Raw genomic sequence first — 13,403 nt, forward strand, 5'->3', positions numbered from 1 at the left:
ATGACTTTGTTTGATCCTTTTAAACACAATGTGCGTTTAACCAGGGACCCTTTTTTAGATTCCTGAAATGCTGTCTGTCGGCTTCTGGCCCAAGCTAATATGCACTTCAGATGGCTTTCTTCATCATCCCATACTGGCCAGATACCGTCTCCAATAGGGATGCAAATACCTATCAGCTTTGTTTGGATCAATTAAATCCACATGATCACTTTACACTGCATTAGCCACTTTCTCAAATTAAAATCAAAGGCTTCTCCATCCTTCTCATCAAATGTAGATAATGCCTGGATGTATTTAAACAGAACCCCATTAGGGAATTGGTTACAATAGGGTTGATCAACCTCACTATCCTCCTCATCCTGCCGACCGTCTACCTTCATCTCCACCTTCTTTTTCAACTTTCCTCTCAAACTGCCAACTGTTTAAGTTGAAACTCTCTGCTTTTCTTCTCTCCATCTTTCTCTCTTTCTTCTTCATTTCCTTGTCTTTTATTTCTTCTTTTCATCATAATTCAAACTGTTTCAATTCCTTCTCATGTTAAAAGTGCCTCATTTGAAATTGAATTCTCGCCATTCCCAAAGAGTCTGATGGCGTTTCCACAACACGCAATTGCTGAGATATAGCTGTAATTATCTCTCATTTTCTCACAGACAAACGCAACCCCAACTCCAGATCGTCTGTCAATTCCTGCAGCTTTGCCTTCATTACCTTTTGTAAAACCTCTAACTTCACTTCTTCCACACCTAGAGAACTCTTAGTGACTGAAAGAATCTTTATACACAAAACACTGTTTAAACCAACCGAATTCAACATCTGGAACAAAAGACGCTAACAGCTACCATACACGACCTTTGAACCCAATAGCCTCCGGTTGCATACTCTCCAGTGTCTGCATGAGCTTATTCTGGATTATCTGGTTTCCTCCCACAACCCAAAGATATGCATGTCAAGTGAATTGGCCATGCTAAATTGTTTGTAGTTTTCAGGGATGTGTGGGTTAGGAGCCTTTGTCGGGGTAAATGTGTAATAATAGGGTAAACGAATGGGTCTGGGTAGGTTACTTCTCGGAGGGTTGGTGTGGACTTGTTGGGTCGAATGGCTTGTTTGCACACTGTAGGGATTGTAATTCTAAACCCAATTTGGTGTTACCAGACAAGAGTTCCCAGTTTGCTATAGACCAACCAGACTGCCTCAAGCTATTTTAAGAGGGTACCTTGGATGCCAAACTTCCTTATTTTAAAGGTAGACGTGAAGTGGGTGTTCCAGATGTGATGCTACTTGTCACACCACTCACCATTAGCAAAACACAACATACTCAAACACTCTAATGAAAATCCATACAAAATGAAGAAGAATTTAGATTAATTTAACTATTGGAAACCATGACTGAATAATGGATACAGTACCTTCTACTAATGAACTGTTCCAATACACCAACATCCCATAAACACACCCCTTGGCAAAATGGAACATTCAGACATACATTCTTGCATACAGTTCTCCAATTCAGGAGGAAACAGCATCAAGTCAGGTTTCAGAGAGACGAGCAGCTTGGGATAAGTGAGAGGCCGTTGTTACTACTATTTATGAAAAACCGTAAAAGCGTCGTCAGTTATTTACTTGAGCCGTTTTCAGTAGGCAGTTTGGCCTTTAAGAGCTCTTATATGAAAAAAAGAGAAATTAATCTTTTTTTTAAAGTGACAGCATTGTCACACACTTTAGATGGCTGGTCCTTTACTTAAGGGGCTTCCTTGATCGCAAGATCACCTGAGAGTGACAAATACAGGGACAGAGCAAGTTACAAGGATGTATCTCATAACTTCTGAAACACGCCTGTCCATAGACCATCACATGGGACATACCAGGAAGTGAACAACAGCCTGACACACACCATTTCACTGTTTTTGAGCTTCACAATGCCAGCACTCGATACACTAGGGAGCCAAAAACAAAAAGGGCAGGGAAAGATACAGAGGGACAGAGAGATTCAAATAAAGACAGAAAGACACAGTTAATTAACTGAAAAGATTTTGTGGAAATATGGGGAAAAAGACAGGGCAGTAGGACTAACTGGAGAAGTGAGATCTTCGAGAGTAAAATTACAAGAACGAGAACATTGAAGAAAGGCATTGTCAGATCAACTGAAATGGTTTGTTACATCAAATTCTGAATCTGCTTAACAGAAAAAACCATAAACAACATAAACTGGGACAAGATGACAGCCCAGCATGGAGAGCTGTGCAGAGCATGCTAGTGTGTTGCTCAGTAAACTGCACTATCTGCCCAGCATGGAGAGTATTGCAAACTTTACTATCATATGCTAACTATACTCGCATCAGATTACTATAATATTTACAATGAGAAGATTTGCTGTGTGTGTGTTCATCAGAGACTGAGAGAGAGTCCGTGTGTGTGCGCGATTGGCGTGGTTGAATGCGAAACTCATTATTTGAGAAGGAACACACATGGAGGAAACTATTTTAAATACGAACAACTCTCTGTTAATCGACAGAGAGAATGAGGGAAGTTTCATGGACAAATGAGGTAAAGTGTTTGAGAATGTTAAAATAAAGACATTGCCAGACACAATAGCAATATACATCGGCGTACACATGAATGAGTTTGGTGTGTGGTCGAATCAGATTTGTTTCGGCAGGGTTGAAACTGGGAGTGTCAGCAGCAGATTTTTGGCTTCATTAAGACTGTATTTCATAGCTCAAGGTTCAAACAGCAGCTGGACTAAACCAGTGAGATATATTCTGGGGTGGTGAGCCTTTCAAGTTAGAAATGGTCAGGGTATGGTGTCATGAATCAGCTCATTGTCAAAGTGATCTCCCACAGTTGTGACTGGTCTGCTTCAGTCGCAGATATTTGCCAGGGATGGGACGGAAACAGTGGAAGGAAGTGGAGTTTGTAACCAGAACAGTAGAGAGTGACCTCCCTGCTCTTAATATTTCAATAACAAAGGCAATGATACAGTAAATTGCAGTTCTCCGCTGGACCTGAGTAGGTCAACACAGAGAATAACAATGCCAGCTCAGAGAGGGAGACAATCATTGAACACATTCATTGATGTAGTTCGTAGTGGTCTGTAGATTGAATATATGGAATGAGAGTTTCAACAGAAAAATAATAGTGACAAGAAGTGTAGACTATATAAAAGAACAGTACTACAATCATAACCGGTTTATAGAACAAAAAAATCTGAACAGTGACACTTACCAGGAGCACCAACGATAGCTAGGAAAGGATAATAAAAATATTGAATAATGAAAAGAACGTAATAGATCCACAAGGATAATGGCCACCAATTAAATGCAGAAAGACGCCAAACATAATAGGATAAACTCCTGTCTATTGTTGGAACATACCAGTCGAATGTTCCCAGATTCTGATACATGTTGGGAACATTCCAGTCTAATGTTCTCAGATTCTGATCTCTCATCCCCCTCTCTCTGGATCTGCTGATCCCTGTCAGTGCTGTCGGTGATGCTCCCGCTCACGTTATGGGACAACACATTGAACGGAGCCCATTTATCATTAAAAGATGGAAACTCTCCACTGAGATAATTAGAATCCATGGAGATTGGCATTAAGCACAGTCACTGAACAAACACTGGGAAAATTAGCAAAGGCTACAACGGAAGAATGGGCACAATCAACAGACAAGAGTGTTCCCTTCCAGTTGGGGAACACTTCAGTGGTCCCGGACATTCAACCTCGGACCTTCTGGTGACCATCCTTCAAGGAGGACTTCAGGACAGGTAGCAGCGAAAAGTGGCCGAGCAGAGGCTGATTACAAATTTCGGTACCCATTAGGAGGGCCTCAACTGGGGCCTTGGGTTCATGTCACATTGCAGGTGACCACCATTGCACTATGCACACACACACGCGCACGCGCACACACACACACATACACAGGCACTCCTATACACACACGTACATACGGACACATATGTACACAGACACGCACAAAGACACACACACACACTCTCTCACAGGCATCCGCTTAGAGACTTAGACCACTCGACACTCATGGATACACATATATACTCTCTCTCACTGATAATCAAACCCCCACCCCAGACACACACACACACTCCCACACTCACACATGCACCCCCCTCACAGTCTTAAGACACTCTACACCACTACACGCACATATACACTTCCTCTCACACTCACAACCCACAACCAAGACAAACACACACACACACACAAACAGAGAAAGACCCACACGCACGCATATATTTTGTGGGGTGAATTTGTACTTGCAGAGTTACATTGTACTTTCCTCAAAAAACTGCATGCATTCATGTAAAACTCTGTTATCTCACTTTTCAGATTAGAATCAATCTAACATTATGGTATAGACAAAGAACACAGGGCTAACACCTTCAAAATATTGTCTAACTAACACTCGTTGTTTCTGCTAACCTGAGAATGCAACTTTAAAAGAAAAAGGTTTTGTGATTTACACATGAAAGAAGTGAAACTATCATAGTATTCGAACAGATGAAAGACTCAACAGACAATCAAGGTATTTTTCAATGTATAATTTCAGTTACATCACACTGTAAATTTTTGCCATAAATTCTGTGCCTTAGAAGTGTGTCCTCCACTATCACCTGATGAAGGAGCGGCGCTCTGAAAGCTACTGTACTTCCAATTAAACCTGTTGGACGAAAACCTGGTGTTGTGTGATTTTTAACTTTGTAAACCCCAGGCCAACACCGGCATCTCCAAATCATGACTAAACAAACAGGCTCAGTTAACCAGTTCCACACATCACTTTTCATATCACTATAAAAGGGAATATTTACCGGGTTTGGATGGAATGGATAAGCGTTGCTGAGGGATGGACGGAAAATCTTTAAATCTTTTGATTTTTTTTAAACTTGTATGTGAGAGTATTAAAAGGCACTGCAGGGTTCTAACTGTGTTGCACTCTGTTTATGAAAGGAGGCAGTTATAAAATAACAGATCGGTTGCATACGAAAAAGTCGGGTGGGCAAGTTTCTAGATACCTTAACCCAAAGTATTTTACTTATTGACCAGTGTGAGGCTCCTCCTGGTTTTAAGTGCCCTGTTATCAAATTCTTTCAAAACCTTGGGACAGAGTATTGAGATTGATGCTCAGCAACAGGCCAAAGCAATTCTGTCTCTATGGGCCTCTTACAGAGGGATAAGAGAAGGCCATTAAGCCCATATTAGCCTGTTGCTACTTGAAAAGGTGGAAATCTAGAATATTGGCACATTTGCCAACAGAATCATTCAAAACAAAGAGATGTGTCACTGCTGCTCTGTGAAGTGTTACTGAGAGAGCACCTGGAGTACATTGTGTTGTCTGTGTTTCTGTAACTGAGAAGGGATGGACCTCCATCAGATACAGTTTACTGGCTGCTCGTAATCCACGGGTTGCTGTGTCATTTAATATCTCGGGTCTACATAAGGACAGGAGGAGGCCATTCATGCTTTCCAGTCTATTACAAAAGGTCACGAGGAGCCTATTCTCGAGTCTGTTACAGAGGGGCAGGAAGTGTTTCTTTAACTTTTTGTTACGCATAAATATTAGTTTTAAATTAGTTTTGGAATAGTAAAGACCTGATGAAAGCATTAAGGTTCTAACTTTGAATAAGACCAACTTTCAAAGTGTTAGGCGAGCCCTGTGAAAGGCTGATTGGAATACCCTATTCACAGTAAAGGGATGGTTGGAAAATGCAAGGCCATCAAAACGTGGTTTCAGAGTGTCCAGAGCAAACGTGTTCCCATGAGTGAGACGGGCAAGGCTGGTGGGTGCAGAGAGTGCTGGATGGCCAGATATATTGATGCTCTGGTCAAGGTAAGGAAGGAGGCATATGTCAGGTAAACAGAGCTGAGATCAAGTGAATCCCGAGAGGTGTGTAAGGGCAGCAAGTGTACAGTCAATGGGGAAATCGGGCCAAAAAATGTGGACAAGTGATGGCTTTAGAAATACGGTTAACGAGGCATTGAAGAAATTATACAAATCCTTTAATGTCAAAAGATTAACTTGGGAGAGAGTAGGGCACCTTAAAGATCAGTAAGGCCACCGATGTGTGGAACCATAGGAGATTGGAGGGATACAAAACATGTATTTCTCCTCAGTATTTAGTGTGGACGAGTTTACATGAACGACAGAATGAAGAAATATATAGTGATATCTTGAAAGTGTCTATATTACAAGGAGATGTCAGACATTTTAAAACATATAAAGTTGAACAAATCCTGGGACCTGAGCAGTTATATCCCAGATGTTTGTGGGAAGCTAAGAAAGAGATTGCTCAGCATCTTGCTGATATATTTGTATCATTGATTTCCACAGGTGAGGTGTCAAAAGACTGGAGGACTGCTAACATAGTGTCATTATTTAAGAAAGTAAGGAAAAAAAACAGGTAACCATAGAACGGTGAGCCTGAGGGTAATGGTGACTAAATTGTTGGAGGGGATTTCGAGGAAAAAAAATCGATATGCATTTGGAAAGACAAGGACTGAAGAGGGCTTTGTACTTTGGAGATCACATCTCACAAACTGGGTGGAATTTTTTGAGGAAGTGATGAAGATGATTAATGACGGCAGGACAGTGGATATTGTCTTTATGGAACTCAGTAAGAAAGCCAAAATGTTCGACATGGTAGACTGGGTAGCAAGGTTAGACTGCCAGGAATCCAGGGAGAGATCGTCATTTAGATGCAAAATTTTCTTGGATATTGGAAACAGGGCGTGAGAGTGGACATTTGTTCATTAATCTTGGAGACCTATGACGAGTGACGTGCTGCAAAGATCAATAGTGGGTCCACTGCCTTTTGTCACTGATACAAATCATTTACATTTGAGTATATGAAGTATTGTCAGTAAGTTTGTAGATAATAACAAATTTGGTGGTGTCGTCGGCAGTGAAAAATTAACTCTCAGACTATAATGGGACGTTGCTTAGGTGAGCCGAGGAGTGGCAGATGGAGTTTATTTTATTTAAGTATGAGGTATTGCATTTTGGCAAGACAAATCAAGGCAAGATATATAGGTAGGATCCTGTCGAAAGCTGCCAATCAAAGAAAACTCCATAGAAATTATTGAATCCCGATAGTGAGGAAACAGCCAATTCGGCCCATCGAGGCCACACTGAACCTCTAAACAGTATCCCACTGGACAAACCCCTCCCCTATCACTCTAAGCCTGCATTTCCCATGGCTAATCCACCTCGCCTACACATCCCTGGGTACTTTACGCAATTTAGCATGGCCAATCTACCCTTATCTGTATATTTGTGTACTGTCGGAGGAAAACATAACATCCGGAGGAGACTCATGCAGACACGGGGAGAATGTGCAAACTCCACACAGGCAGTCATTCAAGGATGGAGTTAAACCCAGATCGCTGCGCTCTGAAGCAGCAATGCTAGCCACTGAGCTACTGTGTCACCTTGTGGTGCAGGTTCTCTGTTCCTTAAAAGTGCCGTCACAGGTAGACAGTGTAGTGAAGAAGGCACTTGGTGATCTTCCCTTTATTGGACCGTGCTTTGAGTCTAAACATTTTCACGACGTGTTGCATCTGTACCGGACATTGGTTTGGCCACTTTTGTAATATTGCCCTTAATTCTGGTCTCCCTGCTGTCGGTAAGATGTTGTCAAACTTGAAAGGGTACATAAGAGATTTAAAATAATGTTACAGGTGTTGGAGGGTTAGAGTTATAGGGAGTGTTTGAATAGGCTGGGACTACTTTCAAGTGTTGAGGCTGAGGGGTGACCTTAAAGAGGTTTATAAATTCATGAGGGGCAAAGATAATGCAAACAATCAACGTCTTTTACCCAGGATAGGCGACTCCAAAATTAGAAGACATAGATTTAAGGTGAGAGTGGAAAGATTTAAAAAGGAACATGAGGGACAACATTTTCACATAGAGACTGCTGTGTATATGGATTGAAAGCAGTGGTGGAGGCAGGCACAGTTACAAAATTTAAAATGCAGTTAGATGGATACATGCATGGGATGTGTTTAGAGCGAGATGGGCCAAGTGCTGGCAAGGGGGACGAGATTTATTTCGGATATTTGGTCGATGTGGGCGATCAGACTGAAAGGTATTTTTCCGTGCTGCACATTTCTGAGACTCTATTGCCTCTTGAGTGTATAACACAGGAACAGGAGGACGCTATTCAACTTCTGAATTCTGTCAGGCAACTTGTTTGTTCAATTGCTGAGAGTAAAATACAAAAATACATCATTCAGATTTTGATGGTGTTTTACAGAAACAGGGGAAAGGTTTTCAGTCAAGAGAAGCTGTAAGGAATGTGAAGAGGCCATTCAGGCCCTCGACTCCATTCCACAGGAGCAGCAGGTGAGCACAGAGATATTGGAGCCTGTTAGTCAGTAGGAGGAGGGGAACATCTACTATCGCAAACCTTGGATCAGGAGGCAGTCACTCAGCTGCTCAAGATTGGGACACATAACAGGATGCAGTCATTAACCTGCTTGAGACTGTGACACAGGGAAAGGAGGGAGTCACTCAGAGCTCGAAACTGGGGCACAGGGAAATCTGGAGGTTAGTGAGGCCCCAGTATCCTGTTATGCAAGGACAGCAGGAGGTGACTCACTCCCCACAAGTATGGGACACTGGGAGAGAAGGGGAGTTTGCTTAGAACAAACAGAAATATATGAATATGTTGCATTAGTGGTCCATTCAATCCTGCCCCAACATTCACGCAGACCACGGCTGATCTGATGGTGATTCCCTCATTCCATTTTATGGAGACTCCGCTCACTGCATCCTCTGCGCCGTTTCTTGGTCATGTTGCAGACTCAGGTGCTGCAAGAACACTCACCATGACTCATCCAGAAGGATGTGTCTAACAGGATGAGTCAGGATTTGAGGGGTCCAATGACAAGAATCAAAACACAAAATAAAGGTATCGTCAGATGTTTCGTACTCTCACATTCGCAATCCAACTCACATAACCAGCCCATCCATTACATATTCAGGATGGAGCCCTGTGTAGATCCGGCTAGTGTACTGCTGTATGCGACCCAGCAATGTCCAGAGTGAAACACTATGCAGCCCACACCAATGCTTGATCTATAATCCTGGACTAAATGTCCAGCGTGAGGAGCTGTGCAGTCCGCACTGGTTCATTCATATATAAACCCAGGCTGTTGCATTGTTCGGTAACACTGTATTAGATCACTGCCCAGTGTGGGGAAAAATGTAACCAATGGTGTTAGTGACAGAATGTGGAGTTTCCATCCATTTACGGCTCCATATCTGCACTGTACCTTGACAAGGGGTGCTGCGAATGTGAAAATCAATGTGAGGAAGAGATATAAACGGAAACAATTTAAATACCAATAGTTCTGATTGAGGCGCATATCTCTCTAGTATTTAAAGTTGAAATAACTGAGATAATATCCAATAAGGTTTTGTGAACGGTGCAAAGAATTAAGAGGGGGATGGTGATGTTATAGTGGTTGCACTATAAGCCTCCAAATAATCAATGAGAATTAGAGGAACAAATATTCAGAGAGACTGGCGAGACTTGCAGGAGCAATAGTGTTGTCATTAAAGGTGATTTTAATTTTTCTAACATAGACTAGGACTTCCAGATGGTTAAGAACTTAGATGGAACATAAGTTGTTAAGTGTGTTCAGGAAAGCTTCCACAAGCAATATAGAGAGGTTCCTATTGGGGAAGGGACAAACTCGACCTACTGTTGAAAAATAAGGTCGGATAGGTGACGGAGGTAAAGTGGCGAGCATTTTGGGAATAGTGACTAGAGCTGTGTTAGTTTTAAAATAGTTATGGTAGGGACAAAATTGGTCCACAGATACAAGTTCTAAATTGTGGGCAAGGCGTATGTTGTTGGAATTAGACAGAGGATTGCAGGGGATGATTGGAGTAGTTTGTTTCGAGGCAAAACGATCCCAGGCAAGTAAGAGGGCTTCAAAAGTGAGATAGCTCGAGTTCAAGGTCTATATGTTCCTGTGAGGGTGAAGGGAAAGTGAGGCTGGAAGAGACAACCCTGGATAACAAGAGATATTGAGGCTCTGATCAGAAAAAAAATGAGGCATGGCTCAGGTACAGGCAGGTCGTATCAAGGGAATCCCGGGAGGAACACAGGGGATAGAGGAGTTTACTGAAGAAGGAAATCAGCAAGACGAAAAGGGAGTATGAGATAGTTTTGGCTGAGCAGATTAGTGTGAATCCAAATTCAGAATAGTAAAGAAAAAGAACAACCAGAGAGAGAATAGGACGTCTTCAAATCCAAAATGGGCACGCATGTGTAAAACCTCAAGAGATGGGTGAGTTCCTCAATTCCCCATCTGTGTTTATCATGAAGAAAGACATGAAGACCTGTGACCTTTGGGAGGTTAGTTGTGATATCTTGGTACAGTCCATATCACAGTAGAGGTGCTGATGGACATATTAGAATGCATAAAGTCAGATAAATCTCTTGGTCCTGACCAGATATTTCGAAGACCACTGCAGGTGGCGAGAGAAGACAGTTCAGGGGCCAAGGACCCAGAAGACTGTGTGGTAACAAATGTGCCCTTATTCAATAAGGGTTGAAAAGAAAAGCCTGGGAAAGATAGACCAGTAAGCTTCATATCTGTTTTCACTAAACCGTTTGAGAAGGTTCTGAGATATTAGGTATGCATGCATTTGGAAAAACAGAGTTTGAGTTGGAGCAGTCAGCATTGCTTTGTGCGTTACAGATCGTGCCTTAGAATTTTTGTTAGAGTTTTTGAGGAAGTGACCAGGAAGGTTGACAAGGCAGGGTGGTGGACATAGTCTATATGGATTTAAGTAAGGCCTTTGATAAGGTTCCACATGGTAGGTCGATCTGGAAGGTTAGATTACATGGACTCCAATGTAAACTGGCAAATTGGTGACACAATTGTCTTGACGTTATGAAGCAAATGGCTATGGTGGAGGTATGCTTGTCGGACTGGAGGCCTGCGACTAGTGGAGTACCTCAGTGTTCGGTCCTGGGCCCATTGCTGTTCGTTGTCTTATACCAATGATTTGGACCAGAGTGCACAACGCAAGGTTAGTAAGTTTGCACATGACTCGAAATTAGGAGGCATCATTTACAATGAGAAACATTATCAGAAATTGCAGCAGTACCTTGGTCAGCTGAGGATGTGGGCTCAGAAATAGCAATTTGAGTTTAATACAGATAAGTGTGACGTCTTACATTTTGGAAAGTCAAATCCAGGTAGGAGTTTAATGATGAATGAGCGGGCCTTAAGGAGTGTAGTGGAACAAAAGGACGTTGGAGATCAATTGTACGGATGTCTGAAATTTGAGTCACAGATACACAGGACAGTGAAAAAGGCTGTTGGCACACTGGCCTTCATCAGGACATTGAGTATAGATGTTGGGACGATATATTGCAGTTGTACAGGATGTTGGTTCGGTTGCAGTTGGAGTATTGTGTTCAGTTTTGTTCATCTTGCTCTAGAAAGGATATTATTGAACGAGAAAGAGTGTAGAACAAATTTCCAAAGATGTTTCCTGGGCTAAAGGCTCTCAGTTATTGGCAGAGGTTGGACAGGTTAGAACTTATTTCTTTTCAGCGTAGGATACGGAGGGGATTCTTATTGAAGTGTAACTCTTATAAAATTATGAGAGGCGTGCATGGGGTGAATACTTCAATTTTTTTCCCACGGTTGATGAATCGAGGAGTAGAGGACATCCATTAATGTTTGGAAAGGAAAAAAAAGTATGTAAAAAGGAACCTGAGGGGCAACGTTTTTACACAGAGTGTGGTATGCATACAGACTGAGCTGCCAGTGGAAGTGATTGAGGTGGGTACAATAACAACATTGAAAAGGCATTTGGACAAATACACAGATAGGTAAGGATTAGAGGGATACAGAACAAGGGCAGGGGAATGGGGTGAGTCTGGATGGACATTCTGGTTGCCATGGTCCAGTCATACTGGGAGTCTCGTGCAATATGTCTGCAAATGAGTGTGTTTTGGAGTGGAAACAGAGTGGGGGAGACTGAGAAAAAATGTCATTGAACGATATGTTCACAGGTTTCAGAATGCTGAAATGAAGACATTTCGATAGTATCATGCAACACGGGTCAGTACTTTGAAGAATGATGAGTGAAAGGGATATTGCTGTGAGTTCAGGCGATGGAGAGTTTTGGATGAGCATTTGTTCTGCAGCTTTGTAACTAGGAGTGAGGACAGCAGAGTGTTCACCTCACTGGGCTGAATCTAACAAAAAACTGTCGCAGTGACATTTTCATTAAGTGTGACAGGGATTGTCTGCACGAGGCTGAACTACTTTCCTGGTGCTATCTTACCAAACTCATCTCATTAACTACCCACCCCACTCCATTGTGTCCCTCTCATACAATGCCAGCTCGATTCTCCCACCCATCATGACTGGAGGTACTCAAAATCGCCCGGATGCTCCTGGATATTCCATGACACTGGGGCCATTTTTAAAAGGCCAAGGGGCACACGGTTGAGCTTTCTCAGTTTGCAGCTGTCCGGCACAGTTTACCCTGAGCATGGCAGATAAGGGGAAATTACATCACGGTTTTCGACAGGGGCACAGAGGTCCTGGTGGATGAGCTAGTACAAAAGGGGACCATTCTCTTCCCAGAGGGATCGCTCCACCAGACACACCGAGCCTGGTCTGAGCTCACCACCCAGCTCAGTGCAGTGTCTGTGGTCTGTGTAAATGTCCAGCAAAACAGGACAAGCTTCAATAACCTTCCCCACTCTGTTAGGATAAGGGTCACCATATTCTCTCTGGTCCCTCACACTCACTGTATATCTGTTATAGCACCGGTTCCCGAACAAGGCTCATGCTCTCCCACTCTCACTACTGCATACAGCACCATCCCTCTCTTTCTCTCTGCATCTCTAATGCCCCCCCCCCCACAGAGTTACAGAATATTCTGGGGAATGCCAATTATGGAATTTTCCAGATCATGTTCCAACTTATTCCCAGTTTCAGTAAAGCGGCTGTGCCCCAGTGTGTGACATGTAAGAGGATGGAGTAAAGATGTACGTTTTTCAAATCACACACAATTGAAATCCATCATGAGGCCATTCAGTACTTCAAACATGCTCCAACATTCAATACGTTTGGAGGTGAAATGATAGTTTTCTCAGCTCCACGTTACAGGAACTTTCAGTCATTCAACTCCCAGCTTCCTGTTACCGAGCAGACGATTCTCAGAAACTTTTTACCCAGTGTTTCTTCTTGCATGTGTCCGATGGCATTTCCCATGGGGACAGACTCCTCGAACAATATATTTCATCTGCTTTCGAAATTCATACAATAGTCAGCATGCTTTCCACAGACCAATCAAAAACATGCACTTAATTTACGGTTATCGATATCCAATCACAATTAGACATTCTGGTTAT

Source organism: Chiloscyllium punctatum, unplaced genomic scaffold (genome assembly GCF_047496795.1).
Source record: "Chiloscyllium punctatum isolate Juve2018m unplaced genomic scaffold, sChiPun1.3 scaffold_230, whole genome shotgun sequence".
In the NCBI taxonomy this organism is placed as follows: domain Eukaryota; kingdom Metazoa; phylum Chordata; class Chondrichthyes; order Orectolobiformes; family Hemiscylliidae; genus Chiloscyllium; species Chiloscyllium punctatum.